This window comes from Syngnathus floridae, chromosome 6 (genome assembly GCF_059516105.1).
Source record: "Syngnathus floridae isolate MCC-2025c chromosome 6, RoL_Sflo_1.0, whole genome shotgun sequence".
NCBI lineage: Eukaryota > Metazoa > Chordata > Actinopteri > Syngnathiformes > Syngnathidae > Syngnathus > Syngnathus floridae.
This window is the reverse complement of record NC_142418.1, coordinates 880,195-893,624: the sequence shown is the minus strand read 5'-3', so window position 1 is coordinate 893,624 and position 13,430 is coordinate 880,195. Positions and strand designations below refer to the sequence as shown.

General features: G+C 44.7%; 1 long non-coding RNA gene across 1 annotated transcript; it reads left to right on the top strand.

The window, feature by feature from the left end:
* Window positions 1-2,740: 2,740 nt before the first annotated feature.
* On the top strand, window positions 2,741-11,408 carry LOC148395915 (uncharacterized). The gene is made up of 3 exons (XR_015859192.1): window positions 2,741-10,644; window positions 10,742-10,804; window positions 11,229-11,408. It is a non-coding gene; the product is annotated as an uncharacterized LOC148395915 (long non-coding RNA).
* The last annotated feature ends 2,022 nt before the right edge of the window (window positions 11,409-13,430 follow it).

The window sequence follows — 13,430 nt, the reverse complement described above, 5'->3', positions numbered from 1 at the left end:
TTCACAACAGACTTTCCACAGTGATCACAAATGTATAATACATAATAAATCATATTAAAATATTATTCCTACAGTGGGGTTTGGAATGAATGGATGGATGGATGGATGGATGGATGGATGGATGGATTATGGATGGATGGATGGATGGATGGATGGATGGATGGATGGATGGATGGATGGATGGATGGATGGATGGATGGATGGATGGATGGAGACAATAAGAGGTAGCAATCAGAGAGCGAGAGAGAGCATTAAGCAATCACAGCGAGATAGCGAGAAAAAGAGAATGTGTGCGCGCGCGCGCGTGCGTGATAAGATACTAAATTTTTCATTTCAAATGCAATTTTGTGCACATGAAATTTTCTGTGGTTGTAAGTACCTGCACATATTTGTCTGTGCAACATGGTTCCGCGTTGGTATTTGGTATTTTATATCAACAACAACCTCAATATGGAGCATCCATCATGACCTGACCACCTCTCCCGCCTGCAGGTACTTGAACAGACCCAACAAGTAGCAGCAATTTTCCATTTTCATTTGTTGACCACTTGACCATTTGCTATCCTCAACTGTGGCTGATGAGCTCATGGGTGACTTCTTGTCTGTGCACATCTGTAAGATCTGGGCCAATACCTGTGTCCACAGTGCAGTCCAGAGAGCTATTTGCACAGTCTCACAAATGAACTGAACATGGAAAGAGAGAAGAGCAAGGAACCAAGATTTATACCCTAAAATTGTTTTCGATTATAATTGTATTATGAAACTTCAAAAAACTAATTCATAATAAAAATAATTATACATTATGAAATTATAATTTATTATGAATAATTTCACGTGTGAAACTCGGTAGCTCATCTTTAAGGACTTGGGCTTTAGAGCCGTAATATGAAGTACCAAAAGTGCCAAAATTAAAAAAAAATAGATAAATGTACACTGGACTTTTTATTTATTTCAGTGTGTATTTAATTATTTCAAGATTTATTTTGTAATTTATTCACTTGTGTCCATATTTATTTAATTATTTCAATATTTTATTTTGGCACTCTTGTTCTCCTGTACTTCGTTGAAAAAAATGCATTTGTGAATAATTAATATTGTATAATACATGCTAGCTTTTTTAAATGCCACTGATAAGGACTCAGCTCTGTTTGCTACTTTTAAATTATTGGTTATCTGGAGACAGAGCATTGTTATTTTCCATTTTAAATATTTTATCTTGCTGTTAACATGGTGGCGCATTGGCCTCAGTTCAGAAGTACAGGGTTTGATTCCTGCGCTGGCCTTCCTGTGTAGAGTTTGCATGTTTTCCCTGTGCCAGCGTGAGTTTCCTCCCAAATTCCAAAGACATGCTAATTGGTCATTCTATATTGTCCTTTGATGTGATTGAAAATGTGGATGCTTGTTTGTCTATGTGTGCCCTGGAATTGGCTGGTGACCAGTTCAGGATGTCCCCCGACTATCATCCAAAGATTGCTGGGATAGGCTCCAACGCACGACCCTTGTGAGGATAAGTGGCTCACAAAATGGATGGATGGTGTTAAGAGGCCAAGTGCATATTTATTCTGCATATGTCTGTTATTTCATTGTAAATCATGACAAATATGCAGTACTCTAATAGTTCAATTCTGACATTACCTTCTTACAATAAAGATATCTCGTTGCCTTCGACACCAGCGCACAGTAGAATCCCCCAATTTCACTGGTGTGTGTGTGTGTGTGTGTGTGTGTGTGTGTGTGTGTGTGTGTGTGTGTGTGTGTGTGTGTGCATGCGCGCGTGTGTGTGTGCACATTTGTGTCACTACAGTAATTTAGATTAAAAAACATGGGCCGGGAGGAAGATTTTCCTCAGAGACCAAAGTCAATTCTGTGACAGACCGGACAGGACAGCCAGGTGCGATGCGAGACAGACTTTATTGAAATGAGGGAAGGAGAAGTGGAGAGCTGGAGCGCTGACTTGACTGGGGTGGCCGATTGGCTGGCTCGTGTGTCGATGGGTGAGGGTGGCGGCGCCCCTGTTGATCAACGTCCACCGAGTGGCTGACGGGCAGATGACAGGAATCGACCTGGTGGGAAAAGCAACAGAGCGAGGGTTCAAGTTCAAGTCCAAGTTCAAGTTTACTTTATTGTCAAAAATCCTATGTAACAGGGTTACCACAGAAGTTTGAAATTGCGTTTGACCAGTCTCCAATGTGCAGTTTAACTAAAAACATTTAAATAAGACATTGACATAAATCTCTTTCTTTCTCACACACACATACACACAACACACACAACACACACACACACAGCCAACTTACTCATACTGAATTTACAATTCTTTCTCCGACATATTCATTCACAACATAAACACAGACAATGCACACTTACACATTGCAGTCATTCAAACACTAACATGCTGATAAAACATGTGCAATACTATACAATAAAATACTCTCTCTCACATTCACACACACGCACACACACACACACGGTGTGTAATAAGAGTATTGACATAATACAGACATAACACCCCCCCCCCACACACACACACACGGTGTGTAATTAGAGTATTGACATAATACAGACATAACACCCCCCCACACACACACAGACACACACACACATACATACACAGCAGCAGAAGTACAATCAGTGGTCATAGAAGTAAAGTGAAAAAGTGTAAATCTGGTGGAGGGTGCTGCACAACAGAGAGTAGCACGTAATCATGGTCTGGGGCAGGCAGATGGTCAGGGCAGGGGGCAGGCAGAGCTTTATCAAAAACAAGCAAATGGTCAGGGCAGCCGGCAAGCAGGGCTGGGCAGGTCAGTACACGGGCAGAGTTGGCAACGGGAGTCAAACGGGAGAAACGGAGTGAGCTTATGACAGGCATCAAAGACAGACTGACAATAAACCACTGGGAGTGTTGGGTTTAAGTGGTGTCTACTAACAAGCCTGGACAGGTGCGGGTGATTACTCGATTACATGGGCATGGCTGGGAACACGAGACGTCAGTAGAAGTGGCTGGGTGGCAGGTGATGTAGGCACGTGACAGAACCACGTCCCTCAAGGAACAGCCCCTAATGGCCGAAGGCAGGACCCTGACCCCCGGACCCCCACGGCTGCCCCCGCCGGAGAGCGGGCTGATCTAGATACAGGCGGTGGAACCCTGTCATGAGCGCCGGGTCCAGGATTCAACGGGCTGGCACCCAAAAAGGGGCCGAATTGTCACAGCCCCCCCAGTCCACCTGGATGCCCCTGGCACACCGACGGAAATGGAGCAATTTACGGACCGTGTACACTGGGGCCCCCATCAATGAGCCACACGCAGGAACCAGTGAGCTCTCGTGGATGGGCCTCACTCATGACACATGGAAGGTGGGATGGATCCTCAAGGAACCTGGAAAACGGATCGGACCGCGGAGGGGTTGACCACTGTTAGGGTTGACAAATTATCTTGATCATATGATTATGTTGGAATGTAGACTAGAATTATTAACTTTGTTTAGACCTTTCTGCTTTCCTTGACTCTGGAAAGTTTAACCATTCAATTGTTGAAACTTTCCAAATGGTGTGGAAACATTTTTGCTTAGTTAATCATCTAAAACGCTCCACTAGTTTCTGTTTTTCACAACCTTGTAAAACAATGAGCTGGGACCCTCCGCACTGATTAACCAGTTGCTGAGGTGACCACCAAACATGTCCATTGTCACCCACACCCTGCTTGTTCTCAATAATGATGCTCTTGCAAGAGACCAAAGGCAGACTTTGTTTGAACATCACTGTATGTACAGTGACGAACAATTTCTCCACTTGCAAGTGCGCAAATGGCATACTGTCTCCTGTGTGGTTCTTGCAAATAAGTTAGAGTGAGCACAACTCTAACAACCAACTTGCGGATGGGGAGCAGACCAATGAAACAAGGAGCCAACTTGCGGGACTCCACCCGGAAAAGGAGATCCTTCACAGACAGCCACACTCTCTGGCTTACCCGGAACGTTGGGGCTGGCGTCTGGTGCTTGTTGGCCTGGCAGACGAATCCGGCGACAAATCGGAGGGGGCTGGCACGGGCCTGTGCTGCACCGACGAACACATACCAGTGCTGATGGACAGGCGGTGCTCTTCTCTTGACTGATGGAGGCTGATATCCAAAGACGCAGTGGAATGGTGACAGGCCTGTGGCAGACCTCGGGAATGAATTGTAGGCATACTCCACCCAGGGAAGTTGCTGAGCCCACCCATGCTGGTTACTAAAGGTTGCAGCAGAGGGAGTTACCCAGCTCCTGGTGTTCTGCCTGCCCATTGGATTGGGGGTAGAACCTCGTGGTGAGGCTGGCCGTAGCCTCCAGGAGGCAACAGAACCCTGCCCAGAAGGCTGAGGCGAATTGAAGCCCGCGATCGGAGACCACCTTGGAGTTGGGAAGGATGGTTTCGCTCATTCTTCAACTCCTTCACTCCAGGTAATACTCGTGACAGGGCATCAGCCTTGGCATTGTGGGAACCCGGTCTGTAGTTGCATGTGAAATAAAACCGGCCAACGGACAGAGACCACCAAGCCTGATGTAAGTTTAGTCTTTTGGCTGTCCTCAAGCAGTCCAGGTTGCGGTGATCAGTCCAGACAATAAAAGGGGTTGCTGCACCTTCTAGCCAGTGCCGCCACTCCTCCAGGGCCAGCTTTACCGAGAAGCTCGCCGTTGCCGATGTTGTAATTGCGCTCTGGAGGTGATAAGCGCATGATCAAAAGGCGCAGGGATGGAGCTTTTTGTCCTAACTGCAGTGCTGGGATAGCACCGCTCCTACTCCCACATCCGAGGCATCCACCACTACAACAAACTGCCTCTCGCGGTTGGATATCCTGAGGATTGCCACGGAAGTGAACCTCGTCTTCAACTCTCGGAATGTCTGGTCAGCCTCACCGGTCCACTGGAATGGAGAGGCAGGGCTGTTGAGGGCGGTGAGCAGCCACAAATTAATCGGCGGTAGAAGTTGGCAAAGCCCAGAAACTGTAGCAGCTTCTTGCGTGTCTCCGGTACCGGCCAAGACGTGACAGCTCTCACCTTGTCCGGGTCCATTTCAACGTAGCCTTCGTGCATGATGTACCCCACGAACTCGACTGAAGATGCGTGGAACTCACATTTCTCCACCTTGACATACACAGAGTTTTCCAGCAGGCGACGCAGCACCGCCCGAACATGATCAACATGCTCCGTGAGTGTGCGGGAGTAAATCAGAATGTCATCAAGATAGACAAACACGAAGTCGTTTAACATGTCCCGGAGCACGTCGTTCACCAACGCCTGGAACACAGCAGGAGTGTTGGTGAGATTGAACAGCACCACTTCGTTCGCAAGTTACGTATGTGCATGTATGCTGAATGATCTTGAGGTGTTATACTTCAGATTCATGCTGTGTGTAGCTTGTTTCTGTGCTATTCCTATCGTAGGGAACCCAATGATGAAGTGTACATTTTATAGTGCATTTGCATGTAGGAATATAAGGATTATATCAGGTCAATTTGAAGGGTCCTGAATATGATAGAACTGCTGTTTCCTGCAAGGATACGGCCCGTGTTGAATGCAATGAGTGGTACCCAGTGCTGTGATGTGTGAGCGTGATGATTACAAATTACAAATTAAAATTCAAGATTCAAGAGTTTTTTATTCGCCATGTTTGAGCGTGCCAAACAAGGAATTTGACTTCGGTAAATCACAGCCTCTGTTCAACATTTAGGTGACTAACAACAACACTCAGGACATGTGAAGAACGAAAGATATTCTCAAACACCCCCTGATCTTAAACTGATCTTAAACTCCCAAGAGGGCAAGGAAAAACTCAAAACTCCAGCTCGGGGAAATGAGAAACCTTGAGAAGAGACCACAGATGGGAGGGTCCCTCTTCTAGGATGACCAGGCTGCAATGGATGCAGAGAGGACACATAGTACAAACAGTGTAGACAAAAAAGGTGTGGAAAGCGGGATGTTATTGCACAGTGATGACTCTGAGACTCTAAGAGTGATGTGAGTTCATCAGAGCAACAGCCTGGGGGAAGAAGCTGTCTCTGTGTCTGCTGGTTTTAGTGTACAGAGCTCTATAACGGCGTCCGGAGGGGAGTAGTTCAAACAGGCTGCAACCTGGGTGCGAAGGGTCTGTTGAGATGTTACTTGCACGTTTCCTGGTCCTGGACAGGTACGAGTCTTGGATAGATGGGAGGTTGATTCCAATTATCTTTTCTGCAGTCCTTATTGTCCGTTGCAGTCTGTGCTTGTCTTGTTTGGAGGCCGATCCAAACCAGACAGTGATGGAGGTGCAGAGGACAGACTGGATGATGGCAGTGTAGAAGGTCTTCAGCAGCTCCCGCGGCGGGTTGAACTTCTTGAGCTGTCTCAGGAAGTACAGCCTCTGCTGGGCCTTCTTCTGGACAGAGTCTATTTGGCCGGTCCATTTCAGGTCCCGAGAGATTGTGGTTCCCAGGAACTTGAAGGTTTCTGATGAGAGAATAGTATTACTGCGGATAGTGAGGGGTGAAAGTGGTGAAGGGCCTCGCCTGAAGTCCACTGTCATCTCCACGGTCTTGAGCGGGTTCAGGTCCAGGTGGTTTTGGCTGCACCAGTGGACCCACCGCTCCACCTCCTGTCTGTACGCAGTCTCATCACCGTTCTGGATCAGTCCGATGAGAGTGGTGTCGTCTGCATACTTCAGGAGCTTCACAGAAGAGTCACTTGCGGAGAAATCGTTGGTGTAGAGGGAGAAGAGCAGTGGGGAGAGGACGGACCCCTGAGGGGCTCCAGTATTGGTGGTCAGAGTGTCAGATGTGATGCTCCCCAGCCTCACACGCTGTCTCCTGTTGGTCAGGAAGCTGGTGATCCACTGACAGGTGGAGGCAGGCACCGCGAGCTGGATGAGCTTCTGTTGGAGGATGTCAGGAGCAATGGTGTTGAACGCCGAGCTGAAGTCCACAAACAGGATCCTGGCGTACTTTCCTGGGGTGTCCAGGTGTTGCAGGATGTAGTGCAGTCCCATGTTGACCGCATCATCCACCGACCTGTTTGCCCGGTAGGCAAACTGGAGGGGGTCCAGCAGGGGGCCCGTGACATCCTTCAGGTGGTTCAGCACTAACCTCTCGAAAGATTTCATGACCACAGATGTCAGTGCAACAGGTCTATAGTCATTCAGACCTGTGATGGCGGGCTTCTTGGCCACTGGAACGATGGTGGAGCTCTTGAAGCACGAGGGCACCTCACACAGCTCCAGGGAACGGTTGAAGATCCGTGCAAAGGTGGGCGCCAGCTGCTCAGCGCAGACTTTGAAGTTCCTCCCTGTCTCCCCGATGTATGATTTATTGCATGATTTGCATGGAATTTCGTATATGGAATTGCATTTGTTTTCCGGGTTGACTTTGTCTTTTGGGTGGACCAGTATTTGACGTGTTGTATGTGGTTTGATAGGTGTGGTTATGTTGTATTTATTCATGGCTCTTTTGATGCGTTCCGTAATTCCTCTCACATACGGCAAAATCACCATTCCGCTGGGTTCTTGTTTCCGTGTTTGTTTCTTTCTTTTCCCCTGTATTTTGTAGCTTTTGTTTTTTACCTGTTCTGCACCTTTGGTTATTGCCCATTGTGGATACTGACATTTTTTGAGTGCATGTTGTATGTATTGTTCTTCCTGTGCTATGTCCTCTGGATCCGTGATTATTGTTGTGCGTTCGTATAGTGTTCTGACAACTGACAGTTTATGTATAGTGGGATGTTCTGATGTCCAGAGGAGGTATTGGTCGGTGTGTGGGGGTTTTCTGTGTACTTTTATTTTTATGTCTCCGTTTTCTGTGTGGTGTATGTTGATGTCTAGGAACGCTATGGCTCGGTCTGTTTGTTCTTCATGGGTGAATTTGATGTTACCGGTGGTGTCTATGGTGTTGAGATGGTCTGTGAGGTGTTGTGTATGTCCTGTTTTTGTTTTTTCTAGAATGTCATCGACGTAGCGTCTCCATAGCGTGGGTTTGTATGTGTCCGGAGCTGTTAAGAGTGCCTTTTGTTCCAGATCTTCCATAAAAAAATTGCACATGATGGCAGAAAGAGGGTCTCCCATGGGGAATCCCTCTTTTTGCCTGTAAATTGTGTTTCTGTATTGAAAGTATGTGGAGGTGGCGATGAAGTGGAGTAGTTGGGTGATGTCCTGTGCTGTTAGGTTTGTGCGTTTCTTAAGTGTCCTGTCTGCTGATAGTCTGTCATGTACTATGTGTATGGTGGCATGTGTGGGTGTTTTTTTTGGTGGTCACAAAAACGCACGAGTTTTAGTGTGAGGGACCCGGGACCCAGGCCTGTATTAGTGCGCTTTGTCAGGAATAAATAATTGGTAAATTTGGTCTAATTGATCTACTGGTCTTCTCTTTGACAAAACGAACTCGCAAAATTGTTAGGTGCGCCAGTGTGTGGATTAGGACATAGCAATATATGTGTTAAGTGTTGATCGCAATTTGGAGTCAGATCAATAACTAAAATCCGTAACCTAACAAGTGTTTCATTTATTAACGTTAAACAACTTGTAGCAATGTACCTGACGGATACATTCATGTTTCAAACATTGCATATAGAAACAAAAACGATAAACAGTAAACAGTGACCACCGAGAAGGCATAAACACTTTCAAAACTCAAATACTGTATGCAGAACACTGCTAATTTATATTAATCTTTTAATCTCTTGCAAGGAAATAAAAATATACATAAATAAAAATGGGTTCACAAAAATAAATTAACTTAATTATAAATAAATAATATCTTGTTTACAAAATAAATTGATAACGTAATAATAAATAAAGATTTGCTCATAAAAAATCAACTTTACCTCTATTGGGATAAAAAAACTTTTTTTTCGCTTAAAATTGAATTGTTGCATTGAACATTTGATTTTGATTTGACAAGCATTGAACAAGCATTGAACAGTCTTGAAGCTTGAATGAGTCTTTTGCACTCATACTACATTTTAGTGAGAAACATGGGCTTGTACCTCACTTTGTCATCCTTGGTGGCAGGGAACCAACTGCTGTGATCAGTTCTTCTCCAGGCTCAGTCTGTTTCTTTGCTTTGTTTTGATCACAGTCATTGCAGAGAAGGAGGTCTCACATAAATATGTGGAGGCAAAGGGCAGCTTCTGCTCCAAAGTTTTCTGTCCCAGCTCAGGGTGCGCCTGCCTCACACACACACACAAAACTGTGTGAAAGTGGATGCGCCAAACGTCATCTGTAGGCCACGGTCAGATGCCACTTCCATCAGTTTTTCCTGATGAGTGACAGGAAGCTTGCTTCTCTTTGCTTCAGACAAGAGAAATGGGTTTCTCACCCAATCCAGCTGTGCAGATTTCTCCTCTATGTCAGCAAAGTAGCAATGAAAGCCCTTTATCAAGTTAGCCAAATGTCCCACTATGACTAACTTCACTGGAGCTGTCTCCACATCTTCATTGGAGAGAAAAGCATCCACCTTAGGAAAGCAGGTGAAATCCTCCTGACCACATGCCCTTTTCAACAGCTCTGTTTTCTTCAGGAAAACACCCACCATGTCATACAGGTTCAGGATGCTGGTGTCCTTGCCCTGCAGTAACACATTCGTTCGTTCAGTTTGCTGAATATATCTGCCAGATAGCAAAGATTTGCAAGCCAGTCCATGTTCTCAAACAAGGTGGCATGGGGAGATCCGTGCTGTCAGAAAGGTGTGCACTTCAGCTCGTAACTCTAACAGCCTGTTGAGTATCTTCCCTCGAGAGAGCCAGCCCCCTTCTGTGTGCAGGAGGAGTTGCGTGTGTTCAGGTCCCATGTTTTCACAGAGGCGGCAGAACAAAGGTGCAATAAGTGGCCTTGACTTGATGAAGTTGACCACTTTGACGCTGTCGTTCAAAACATCATGCAACACGGGCCTCGTGTGAATCACACAGTGAGTCCACTTAATTTCAGGATTTTCCTTTTTAATCCGCGCAATGAGCCCTTTCGCACTGCCCGTCATTGACGCAGCCGCATCTGTACAGACCCTGCTACAGGATTTCCAGCTGATACCATTTCCAGAGAAAAATGCGTTAACGACATTAAAAATGTCTTCTCCGGTTGTTCTCCCCTCCAGAATTTTGCAGAAAAGTATGTGTTCACAAATGTCGTCAGTCTCAATGTATCTCACAAAAGCAACAAGCTGTGCATTTTCTCTGACATCTGTGGATTCATCCAGCTGGAGTGAAAAAGAGTCGCCAAGTTTTCCCACGTGTTCGACAATGTCTGCACCCATTCTGTCTATTCTGCGGCAAACAGTGTCATTAGACAAAGGCACAGTTTTTAATGTAGCCGCAGATTATTTTGTCTAATATAGTTTTGGCCAATACAACAGTGGTGGGGAGCAGCAGCTCTTCAGCTATGGTGAACGTTTTTTTGGCTTTAGCTACGAGCAAAGATACCCCATAAGAAGCCTTCAGGGCTTTGGCTTATGTAGTGGAGGCTTTTCGCATTGTGTCTTGGGATGACTTGAAGTCAGAAAGTTTCCTCCTGAAGAACTCCGGTGGCTTACCAACATGGCATCCGTGTTTTGTGGTGAGATGCCGCTGGAGATGTGCCGGCTTCATGCTAACGTTGGCTAATTTCTCCCCACAAAAAAAGCACAGCGCTTTGGGTGGGTTACAACTTGTGGAGGTAAATCCCATCAAACAATAGTCTTCAATGTACTGTCGGTACTTCGTCGGCTCTGGTTTTGCCTTCATTATTACTTGTTTCTCCGTGTTTTCAACAGCAGTATCGCTGCTACGCTTGAGCCACATCTCCTTGTTACATTGCGCCATCAAGGCAACGGCAGGTGACTGTTATTGATTTGTGGAGTGTCCGTTTATTAAGGATTAAAATTGAATACTGAATATAAAACATACATTTGTATTTCATCAAACGTTTTATAACTAATTCTCAAGACAATCAGGCTTACTGTTCGAATTTTTTTAATACCGGTATATGCTTTTGTAAAATCTCATGTACCCCCTGGAGTACCTCCACGTACCCCCAGGGGTACGCGTACCCCCATTTGAGAACCACTGATCTAATGGATGCATACCACAACCCTAGTCAACCTCAGTTTGATCCAGTAGTACTATTTTATTTACCTTTTAATCCAGTGCGCACTATATATGAAATAATGCTGCAGGCATATATTCATATATAAATGTTAATTCAAAACCATTCGCCTCTTTTCTCTTTCACACATTTGCTGTCTGTCCTGTCTATTACAGTTTGATTTGGCTGTTTGACATCCACCAAGAAGAATATGGAAAAGATCACATCACTTTGGACATGGAAAACCTGATATGCTACACTTGAAATCACCACAGGGAGATGAAGAAAGAAGACAATTTCTCAATGTACCAATTGAAAAACTTAAAATGGAAGCAATCATAAAAACTTTTGACATATTTTTTCCCTCTTTCATATTCAAATTATCTGGTTCTGTGGCTCATCAGGACTGTGAGACTCAGAGGAAAATGACAGGCTTCATAAGAAGACAGGCTGTCAATCAATGCTGATTTCAGTTGAGTTGGGATATATATTTTCTTGTCTTTTAAATTGAACAAAAAGAAAAACAAAGACAAAAAAGCCAATGTTCGTCTCTGTGAAACAGAGGACTGTGACCAGTGAAAACACATTGCCTCGATAAATCATAGTATTACCAAGTGGAATATGCAAAGGCACATTTTTAGATACTGCATTTGCATTTTAAGACTGCGAGGGCATGGACCACAAATCGTACTGCCTTGAACGGAAATAGTACTATTTTTTTCTTCTTACCATTTTCTGTAAAGGTAGATTCCCCCGTCCATTTTGTGTACCACTTCTACTCACGAGGGTCATTGTGTGAGCTAGAGCCTATACTATTGAAGTTTGGAGGAGAGGCAGGGTTACATCCTGAACTGGTCATCTTAACTGGCCATTCACAGAGTACAAATAGGCAAATAGCTATTCACACTCAATGGATGGAATAAAGACCCAATTGAATTAACATTTCGGCATCCTGTTCGTTTGTCTTTTTCTGTCGCTGTTAAGTCACAGGCGCTAGAGGTGCGTTAATAGCATAACGATCGACCCAAATGTGGTAGTTGACAACATCTGAAGAAGTTAACAAATGCGAAGCTTTATAATCGAATTACGTCAAGTCAAGTTTATTTATACAGAAAAGCCCTCAATCACAGACAAGTCTCAAAGCGCTTCACATAGGCAAAACTGACAATTATTCTCAACATTCCCTTATCTTAACTCTCAGGGGGGCAGAAAAAACTCAAGGACAGAGAACACAAACCGCAGCCGAATCGGCTAACACAAATTAATTAAAGGCCATAGCAAAAAAAAAATTGTTTTTAATCACGTCTTAAATGTTTCCACTGAGGTAGTACCGTATTTTCCTTACTATAAGTTGCTCCGGAGTACAAGTCGCACCAGTCATAAAATGCATAATAAAGAAGAAAAAGACACACCGTAATTTCCGTACTATAAGCCGCACCGGACTATAAGCCGCACCAGCTAAAATTCGGGGATATTTTAGTTTTTTCTTACATAAGCCACACCGGACTATAAGCCGCACGTGCACACGAGTTTTTTACAAAGAAAGACAGTACACAGAAAGCTTGAATAACATACTTTAACATGTCTTTCTAAACATTGCCTGTGACGCAGCAATAGTACCGCAGCAACACGTCATTGTGCACGCGAGTTATTAACAAAGAAAGACTGGACACAGAAAGCTTTTTTAAAGTTTTAATAACATACCTTAACATTTCTTTCCAAACACTGCCTGTGACGCGGCAGTAATACCGCAGCAACATGGAAGTAACACAGCACAGGGTTTGATTAAATAAAACATACCGGTAAAAGTCACTGAGACGCGGCGGTAACACAGCAGCAACACGGTAGCACAGCACTAACAGGGCTGATTAAAAAAACATACTAGTGAAAGTAAAATAAAGAGCTTCATCGTCTTCATCTTCCTCCTGTGCACTGAAACCATCGAAGTCTTCCTCAGTGTCCGATTGGAATAGCGTTAGATATCCTTCGCCTCACACTTTCTCAGTCTCTCTTTCGTCGTCGCTTTTATGCATTTCTTCGAGTGTGATGAGGGTCTGTTCATGCTAATCTTATTCATGCACGAAGCGCTAAATTACATTAAACTAGCGAGCGACACGTATGGCTCCAGAGTAGACGGGACCACGAAATAAAGAACAGGGTGCCGCAACACAATGTCATCAACATCGACTGCCTTTAGCTTAAAAGCGGCATCATATGCATTTCTTTTGTCCCCCATAATGACGGTTTGTGTATAAAAGCTTCCTTTCAGTTATGTCCGTCTTGATCGCGTTCTGCGTGATGCGTGAAATGTTCAAAACACAAACTAGCATGTCTTCTTCGGCGCATTATCTCTTCTTCGTCTGTCTCGCTCTTGCTTC